This window comes from Eutrema salsugineum, unplaced genomic scaffold, assembly GCF_000478725.1.
Source record: "Eutrema salsugineum unplaced genomic scaffold, Eutsalg1_0 scaffold_14, whole genome shotgun sequence".
NCBI lineage: Eukaryota > Viridiplantae > Streptophyta > Magnoliopsida > Brassicales > Brassicaceae > Eutrema > Eutrema salsugineum.
This window is the reverse complement of record NW_006256877.1, coordinates 8,973,815-8,984,106: the sequence shown is the minus strand read 5'-3', so window position 1 is coordinate 8,984,106 and position 10,292 is coordinate 8,973,815. Positions and strand designations below refer to the sequence as shown.

The 10,292-nt window shown below is 31.1% G+C and overlaps 1 non-coding gene and 1 pseudogene across 1 annotated transcript; one reads left to right on the top strand and one right to left on the bottom strand.

Moving 5' to 3' along the window:
- Positions 1-681: 681 nt before the first annotated feature.
- On the bottom strand, positions 682-1,706 carry LOC112088488 (annotated as a pseudogene).
- A 6,679-nt stretch (positions 1,707-8,385) lies between these two features.
- On the top strand, positions 8,386-8,493 carry LOC112088741. Its single transcript, XR_002900681.1, has one exon. It is a non-coding gene; the product is annotated as a small nucleolar RNA R71 (small nucleolar RNA).
- The last annotated feature ends 1,799 nt before the right edge of the window (positions 8,494-10,292 follow it).

Sequence of the window (10,292 nt, the reverse complement as noted above, 5' to 3'; positions counted from 1 at the left end):
ATATAATATGATTATAAGATTTATTATTTATTTTCATCTTTTTTTTAATATGAATGTACTTGTATAGTTAATAATTTAACTGAAAAATCGATATATTTCATTAAATAAAAAACTATAGTGATTTTTTTTGTTTTCAAATTCAAATTATCGCATATGCATAAAAAATAGAAATTTATTATATGTTTGATGTGATACTTAATTCAGAAAAGAAAAGTAAACAAAGAGAATGAAAGAAATATAAAAATTTACAAAATAATTCATATTGTATAATTGAATAAAGATTGAATATAAGAAAATGATTAATATGATATAATCAAATCTCAAATGTTTTTTATTATATTTGATTGGATAATAAATATGTTTTAAAATTATTTATTAATTTTTGCATGTCTAATTAATGAAAAACATATATTTTTTGAAGAATTAGTTTAAATGATTAGTTTAATAAGATATTTGATTCTCTAACCAAATTAATATTAGTGGAATGGATTGTAAATATTCTAGTAACATAGGTCTTGTTTCAAAAATTATTTGAGAAGCTTTGTGAAGATGACACCTCAGCATGACAAACTTGTTAATAACATATGAGGTGCCATCTCTACAAACATTATCTTTGAAATGTATTTATCAAATAATAATAGAAGATATATTGTTCTTAAAACAGATTTGAATATAACCTAACTAAGATCTTACCAACAAACAAAGTTTCTGAAAACTGTCATCGATTCGAGATATAATCTGAATGATCTGTGAACTTAAAATGTCATGTTTGCTTTCAAACTGAGAAACCACATTCAACAGCAGTCTCTTCATCAACGAATCTGAAAATTAGCACCCTAGCATTCCAGATTGCTCGAACATTCCTAACACGCCCTTGTTCTACAAAAAAAAGTTTTACGTAAAACCCAATCTGAAACTCATCATTTTCTAAGGTTATACGATATATTTGCAAAGATTAGTACTTACTTTAACTTTTCTTATAAACTTAACACTTCATCTTTTTTTATAATATATCCAACCTAGTGTCTATTCGTGTGTCAAGATACATACATGGCTAAATTATCATGAATAGTACTAAAAATGCTAAACCCAATGAACAATAATTTAAGTGATAAGAAACTATTCTAAGTCTAGAAATTGCTAACTCTTGCAGATAACTCAAATTCTATTCAACTGTCACTTTTTTCCACATACAGTTACTGCCAATAATAAGTGCATGGAAGTGCTAAAAGAATTACCTATTAAACTTACCATGTAGGGAGTGAAGTTTCTCAGCAAACTTTTTAAGGATTTGGAATATCTTCTCACGAGGAATCTCAGATGTTTTGTTATATACGTTAATGGATACATCCAAATCACTCTGGGAAGATAAAGTATTCATCACAAACAAACCATACGCCTCTAAGACTGGGATGATATCTCCAGAGTCTCCTGTTAGGAGACAAAATAAAATAATATTAAGCCTATGATGTGTTTTGATGATAATTAAACTTAATAAAATCAGGTTACAAGTAATGTTAAGTTATCATAGATATCTGAAGCACATTGCATTTAGGAACTTGACCATATCTTTTCTAGTATCCTAGTCAGCACTAACTGGTCGAACAGAGCAGTAGACATCATCTACAAGCGTATCAAGTTCCAGTAAATCATAACTATCAATCTTATATCTCTGTAACGCTATACTCACAGTTCTTCACCTTCATTTCGAATCACTGACATGAAAAAAAAACAGAGGCCAAGATTAAAAAAAAAAAAAGAAAAAAGAAATCTGTAATGAACAGTAGCAATCTAGGAATTTCAGCAATGGGTGGTATTCAGTTTTACCTTTACTGATTTAGTATTTTTCTCAGACACACTATTTCGAAAATCTATATGTGAAGAAGATACCACTAATCTGCAAATAACACATCAGAATTAGCTTATTAAAAATATTGTTAAGAAAGCTAGATTTTGAATTCTAAAGCATTAAAGAACGAAGAAAAGCAATCAATTTTTTGAACTAGATTTATATTCCACGTGTTGTGCGGAATTTTATTTTTTAAACAGTTAATTCCTTATATTTGTCTTAATATTTCTCTTGATTTTATTAGACTCCTTCTCCATCTTCATATTATTATAATTTGTTATTTTCATTTTCGCTCTCATTTTTCATATTCAACATTTTTGTCCTTGTATTTTTTTGAATTTTGTTTCCTCATCTTTGTGTTCTTCTTCCTCTTCTTTATCTATCTTTTTCGTCATCTCCCTCTTCATTTTCTTATACCTCTATTTTATCTTTTTCTTTTGGTTTTTCTTCATCTTCTTTTTCTGATTTTGTTTTGTCTTATTTTTTACTTATCTCGTGGAAGTATTCTTCCTCTTATATTTCGTCTTCATCTATGCGTTTTTATTTATATTTTAATTTTTTCTTTTTTTTCCTAGTTTGTTAATTCTTTTTTTTATCGTCTTTGATTTTTATTTTTTATTATCATCGTTTTCTTTAACTACTTCTTCTTATTCTTTTTTCTAGATTTTACCCCCTTCTTCTTGATAAAAAAATAATGATTATAAACAATATATAAATTAATTAAGTAAATTTTAGTATTAGTATTTATTTAATTTTAAATGAAAATAATACTATTTTAAAGTGTATAAATTAATTAAGTTAGTAATTTTAGTTCCTTTTCTCCTATGCGGATGTGGACATCTTAGATGGAGAGAAAATTCTCTTATTCTGTAGTAGATGTAGGGTTTAGGATTCTTACCTACGGAAAGTCCAACGAGTTTTCCGAGGAAAAAGAGCATATCTGGTTTTAAGATTTCTTTTAAAATTGATTTGATTATTTGGCATGAGACAAAATTTTGAGAAACCAAATACATAGTACAGAAAAGAAAAAGAGCAAAGGCGTGCCTCATTAAATTCTAATAGTATTACTAATAAAATAAATACAAAATAATAAGGAAATTATGTATCAAATTTTTTGTATTTATATTAAAATTTTTATAAAGTAATAATAAAGTATTTTATTTTTTTGTATTCCATAGAAAAAAGATTGAACTTTTTGCATAAAAAGAAGATTCTGACTAATGTTTTGTTTAATCGTGCAAACCGATGATGATGTGTTCTTATCTTTTGAAAGTAACTTGTAAAAATTACTAATACCAATAATGAAATAGATGATATGGTCATAGATTCTTAAAAGCATTTTTTTTTTCAGAATAAGCTTAACAACCTATACATTATGGCTCTGAAAGAAAAATAGCAGATTACATGGTGCAAATCAAACAGATTATGCAGATGGGGCCTGTTCGTTAAGTCGCCGCTGCGACTAAGTTCTGCGGCAATAAAAATAGACACCAAAGGAAGCAAACTCAACGGAAGTGAAAAGAAATGATGACGCTGTGTTTACTTTGATCGATGTTGATGGCCGGTGGATGCTGTAAAAATCAGCGACTTCCTGCGGTCACCTTTTTAAGTTTTTAACGGTTGTTGCCGATAGATGAAGTTGTCGCGCGTCTCCAAAATTCATGTGTCGCTGGCGTCGATCAAACGAACAGGCCCATGAAATGCAAATCAGTCTAATTATGCGGTACAAGTGCGGATCATGCACCAAAAAATCCAGACAATACAGTTCAAGTACAAGTGTTGTTCAAGCAGTCCACAATACATAGTTAAATGAAAAAATATAATATAATTATTATTTGAATTAAATATTAATGTAATAAATATAGTTATGGTATTATATATTATACATAAAATAAAATAAAATATCATACATGAATAAGAAATAAATATTAAGATCAAGTATTCTGCTTTGCCCAAAACTCATTGTTTAGAATACATATAAATTCTTTCACGTATTTGATGGACATATTATGTAAGGTATGATAGATTTATGAAATTACTTTTAACTCAATAATTTCTCTTTTATGAATCATGTATTTTATTTCATCTATGAAAACTATTTTTAGCATGTGAATCATCTTTTATTTCACATTCAGATAATAAAACATGTATTGAATTACGGCATACACATATTAAACATGTAGTCAACAATCCTATTGAGTTCAACTGTTTAATCATTTCATAGTCATAAAGGAGAGTGAAACAACTTGATTATGATACTTGTTACACTCTTTAGGGTTTTGCTTATTTGTATAAATTTAAGCGTTTCTCATTGTAAAACCTTAAATCAAAAATAAGTAATAAAGTTTCAAATCATTTTCTTTTCAAAGAAGCTCTGTTTCATCCTTTAACAATTACAAACATATTTTTATTTATTTTGTTAACGATGGTTTCTAAATGTTTTGGTATTGATTTTCTGTGGTGCAGATCAAACAGATCGTGTAGATGAAGTGTAAATTAATCGGATGATGTGGTACAAGTGCAGAATATGCAGTACAACTATGTTGACCATGCGGTATAAATGGATCAAGCGGTATAAAATACTTTGTTTTTTCAGAAACCATGTGTAAATCAATGGCATTTTAACTTCTGAAAGTATTGTACATACAAAAATAAAGTAAAAATATAAGAAAACATGTATTCAAGAAAAAAAAAATATCTTTAAATAGTAAAGAGAATGGATGTAAAATATGAGGATCTTGAGTCTGTGTTATAACACATAAGAGAAAAAGATTAGACATTGATGAACATGTAACTTAGACATGATGAAAACAAAAAAAAACACACATTATTCTTGCATTTGCTTTAAAGATTACATTCATCCTACATATAAAAAATAAAATAAATGCAAAAGAAACTAATGTATTACCCCCTAAATCAATCATCTAAAAGCTTATCAAGTTCAGGTAAATCATAACTATCATTCTTATATCTCTGTGTAGCTATTGACTCAGAGTTCTTCACCTTCTTTTGAATCACTGACATCAAAACAAAAAAAAAACAGAGACAAAGATTAAAAAAAATTAGCTTATTAAAAATATTGCTAAGAAAGCTAGATTTTGAATTCTAAAGCATTAAGGAATGAAGAAAAGCAATCTTTTTTTCAACTAGATTTATAATCCACTTGTTGCATGGAATTTTAATTTTTAAACAGTTAATTCATTATATTTGTTTTATTATTTTTCTTGATTTTATTAGACTCTTTCTCCATCTTCATATTATCATAATTTGTTATTTTCATTTTTTCTCTCATTTCTCATATTCAACATTTTTGTCCTCGTATTTTTTTTTGATTTTTTTTCCTCATTTTTGTGTTCTTCTTCCTCTTCTTTATCTTTCTTTTTCATCATCTCCCTCTTTATTTTCTTGGACTTCTATTTTCTCTTTTTCTTTTGGTTTTACTTGTCTTGTGTATGTATTCCTCCTCTTTTATTTCGTCTTCATCTATGTGTTTTTATTTAAAAAAATTTCTCCTTTTTTTCTGATTCTTTTTATCGTCTTTGATTTTTATTTTCATTATTGTTTTTTCTTCAATTTCTTCTTCTTATTCTTTTTCTAGCTTTTTACTCCCCTTCTTCTTGATAAAAAATAATTATTATAAACCATATAGAAATTAATTAAGTTAATAATTTTAGTACTAGTATTTATTTTATTTGAAATGAAACTATTAATATTTTAAAAATGTAAATTAATTGTGTTATTAATCTTAGTTCTATTTTTCCTATGCTGATGTGGACATCTTAGATGGAGAGAAATCTCTCTCATTATATAATAGATTTAGGGTTTAGGATTCTTATGAACAGAAAGTCCAACAAGTTTCCCAAGGAAAACGAGCATATATGGTTTTAGGATTTCTTTCAAAACCTATTGGGTTATTTGGCAAAAGACAAAATTTTGAGAAACTCAATACATAGTAAAGAAAAGAAGATGAGTGAAGGCGTGCCTCATTAAATTCTAATAGTATTGCTAATAAAATAAATACAAAATAATAAGGAAATTATGTATCAAATTTTTTGAATTTGTATTAAAATTTTTATAAAGTGATATTCTTTCACATATTTGATGGACATATTATGTAAGGTATGATAGATCTATGAAATTAATTTTTACTCAATATTATTTCTTTTATGAATCATGTATTTTATTTCATCTACGAAAACTATTTTTATCATGTGAATCATCTTTTATTTCACATTCAGATAATAAAACATGTATTGAATTACGGCATACACACATTAAACATGTAGTCAACAATCCTATTCAATACAGCTGTTTAATCGTTTCACAGCCATAGATGAGAGTGAAACAACTTGATTATGATACTTGTTACATTTTTTAGGGTTTTGCATATTTGTATAAATTCAATCGTTTCTCATTGTAAAACCTTAAACCAAAAATAAGTAGTAAAATTTCAAATTGTTTTCCTTTCAAATAAGCTTTGTTTCATCTTTTAACAATCAGAAACCAATTTTTATTTTTTTCGTAAATGATGGTTTCTGGATCTCCTACTCCCACAGCCATGAAATAGTGAGATTATTATATATATATATATATATATATATATATAATGTTTTCTTGTTTTACTTAATAGTATTTTTAAGTTTAATGGTGGTTTACATTTTTTTATTTTTTAAGCATGCAGATGTTTATATTGCTCTTCATTAATGTACCAACTGTAGTCATAATGGTTATTTTGGTATTGATTTTCTATGGTGCAGATCAAACAGATAATGCAGATGAAGTGTAAATCAATCGGATTATATGGTACAAGTGCAGATCATGTAATACAACTATGTTGATAATGCAGTATAAATGGATCATGCGGTATAAGATACATTGTTTTTTTTGGAAACCATGTGTAAATCAATGGCATTTTAACTTCTGAAAGTATTGTGCATACAAGAATGAAGGAATGGTCTTCCAAGAATAAGTGGATCCTTAGGTTCTTTTTCTAGTTCTAGAACTACGAAATCGGTTGGTATAGAACATTTTTCGATTTCGACGGGAACATCTACTAAGATACCTACAGGTTGTCTAACGGAACGATCTGCTAGTACTAAAGAAATCTTAGTGGGCTTGAAAGTGTGATGTCCTAAACGTTTTGCTACTGAAAGAGGCATCATGTGTATGCTAGAACCTAAATCACAGAGAGCACGTTCAAAAGCTACATCATTGATGGTGCATGAAAGTACGAAGCTTCCAGGATCGTTTTTCTTTTCAGGGATTTGGCTTTGCAGGATAGAACTACATTCATGGGTTATCATCATAACGCCTTCTTCAAGAGTTAAAGAATTTGTTAGAATACCCTTCATGTATTTTCTTAAAGCAGGAATCATAGCACATGCTTCTACGAAAGGTAATCTCACATTTAGTTGATCGATTAGCTCTTTCAGCTTAGCTTTTTCTTTCTCTTTCTTAGGGGCTTTTAAGGCTCTAGAATATGGAGGTTTAGCTTTATAGACACGAGTTGGTGGAGGTGGAATCGGGTCTTCTCCAAGGATTTCCCGGGATGAATCTTCCCTTACTTCTTCTCCATCCTTTTCTCCTACTACTTCTTTTTCAACATCTTCATTCGTGATTCTTTCTTTTTCTTTCTCCTTTTCCTTACCCTTTTCCTCAACTTCAGGATCTATAGGAAATTCAGGCTCTTTGTAAGCTAATCCACTCCTAAGTGTGATAGCTTTCACATGATCGGAGGGATCTACTTCACTTGAGCTTTCGAAAGAATTTTCACTTGGCTCCTCTTCAGAATTTTCTAAGTTTTTAGAATTAGTTTTGATCATCAGGTTAAGGAGGGTGGAAAATTTTTCATCGAAATCCTTCAGCATCTCTTTTAGCTCAGATCTAAGATCACTAATCTCTTGAGACCTAGATTTTTCAAGCTCTAAATTCTTTTTGTTTAGGTTTTCAGCTTCAGAAGAGGGAAATCTAGGATAGGGAACATGATTAGATTGAATAGCCTGGATTGGTTCGGAAGGTGGTTTCCAGTTAAGCTTGGAAGACAGTTTCCCGCGTCAGAAGGCTCGCGACCGCGTCGAAACATGTCTTGGCCGCGGTCAGAACAGCCACGACCGCGGTGAAACCTTGCTTGGCCATGGTCCGGATGAATAGACCCGCGGTGATCAGAAACGAATGGAAAATCTTGAATTTGATAGACTTCTGCAGTGTTAACCATCCCTTGACCATAAGAATCCATTGGGTTGTCCCAACAGTCAAAGTTACACGTATTGTGTACCTTATTTGGTTGTTGCAATCCAAGATGACTCATTATGTGATGGAGACACTTCATAACTTCCGAAAATTCTTCTTTCTTCTCAGGAAGTGCAGAATTACCAAATGTTACTTGATTTCAGATGCTGTTTCCTAAATTTTTAATGAAAACGTGAGCATCTTTTACAGATCTAGTTGTGAAATCTCCATTACTTGCTGTATCGAAAGAGTGTCGTAACTCTAGAGTTATACCGCGATAGAAGATATCCAGCCGGTATTCACTGGTATATCCATGGTGTGGACAATCTCTTTGGTATTCCCTAAATCTTTCCCAAGTTTCTAAAAGATCTTCATCTTCTTTTTGTTTATAAGTTCTTATCTTCTTTCTTAAGAGATTTGAACGATTTCTAGTATAAAAACGATTTAGGAAAGTAGTTCTACATGCTGCCCACGTTTTTAGTGAAGCAGGTGGCAAAGATTTTAGCCATTTGCTGGCATTATCTCTAAGAGAGAATGGGAAAAGACTACACTTGTGGTAATCCCCATTTGCTGTAATGGTTGCACATAATTCTTCGAACGTCTCGATATGGTCTATCGGGTTTTCGAATGAATAACCAGAGAATTGATTTTGTTGAACTAAATGGATATGGGGTACCTTAATTTCGGTTTTGCCATCCTCTGGTAAGGCTGGTTGAATAGCTCTTCGATCTCCCATGAACTTTTCGAGTGAATCAAAACTTCCAATCAGTTCATCATCATCTTCACGTTTTGTCGATCCGATTAGCTCATTGTCATCATAAATCGGTTCTTCAAACTCATCATCAGCCAGGTCATCATCGCTTGGATCACCATCCACACGATTTGGTGGATCACCAAGAGTTCCGGGAACATGTTCCCGGTCTCTCATCTCAGAGAAACTTGAAAAATTCAAAAGAAAAAGTAAAAGTAAACAAGTGTTCTAATGGATTTAAGCTGGGATTCGCAACGAAACAAATCAAAGTCCCAGGCAACGGCGCCAAAAACTTGATTGCGAGTTTGTAAACGCGGGGTTTGTTGTTTTCGTTTTACTAAGCTTCAGGTTTTAAATTTATAACCCCTAAAAGTCTGCAAGTGCACAGATGTGCGCTGTAGTACTTAGGGTATCGATCCACAGAGACTTAGTTGTTTCAGTACGAATTCACTGCAACGCTTAAATCAGATTAGAACTAAAAAGGTTTGGTTTTGGTTTTGGGTTTTGGTTGTCACTAAATCTAAACTAGAAAGCAAGTAAAAACTAAAGAGCAATTGAAAACGAAATCAAATAAAAGCAAGTAAAAATCGATTAAACAAAAGCGAATGTAAGGAAGTAATAAGCGAATGAAAGCAGAATGGAAATCTAAGGTTGTAAGCAATGAAAGACAAACGTTGGGCATCAAGGGTAATTCGCAGGGGTTCATAGTCTATGCTAGGTCGATTTTAAACAAGTGATAAAGGTAATCAACTACGTATGTTCTAGAACTCGAGGCACGGAAGTATGAATAGCCTACATTCGCAGCACTAAACAACTATCTCTCGCAACCCTGATCAGTAGGTTTCCACTCTGATCCTGGAAGGGAGAAGATGCAATAGCAGAACAAGACTCATCCATATTCACAACTCAACTATAGGTAGGTTTCCACTCCAATAGAAGAATTGCTCATTTCACCCTAGTTCAGACAATCAATGAAAACTTTCGCAACATATCATATCAGATCGGCTTCTAAGTGGCCAGCAAAGAATCACACAGTAAGATTAAAGGCAAACGAAGAACATCTAGAAGATTATAAATCCTAAATATATCGATTCATAAACAAAGACACATGAAATTCCCTTTGAACAATCCCTTTAAACCCAACTGGGTAACTACTCAAACATATTGTAACAAATCATCATAGAGTATTGAAAGTGCAGGAAATTAAAGAACAGAAGGAAGAAAAATGAAGAACGGAGGCGACGACGGAGGCGCGATGATGCTCTCCAGCGACGGCTCCTCCTCCTTAAAACGGCGGCCTCCTCTTTAGGGTTCCACACGAACTCTCTCTCTCTCTCCTTTGTCTATTAGTTTCGGTCTCTCTCTTTAGAATGACCTAAAGGGGGTATTTATAGCTTCTGGGGTGGTTCTGGAAACTTAGGGCTTCAAAAATAACGAGAGGAATTGATCTGGGCTTTAATTAAG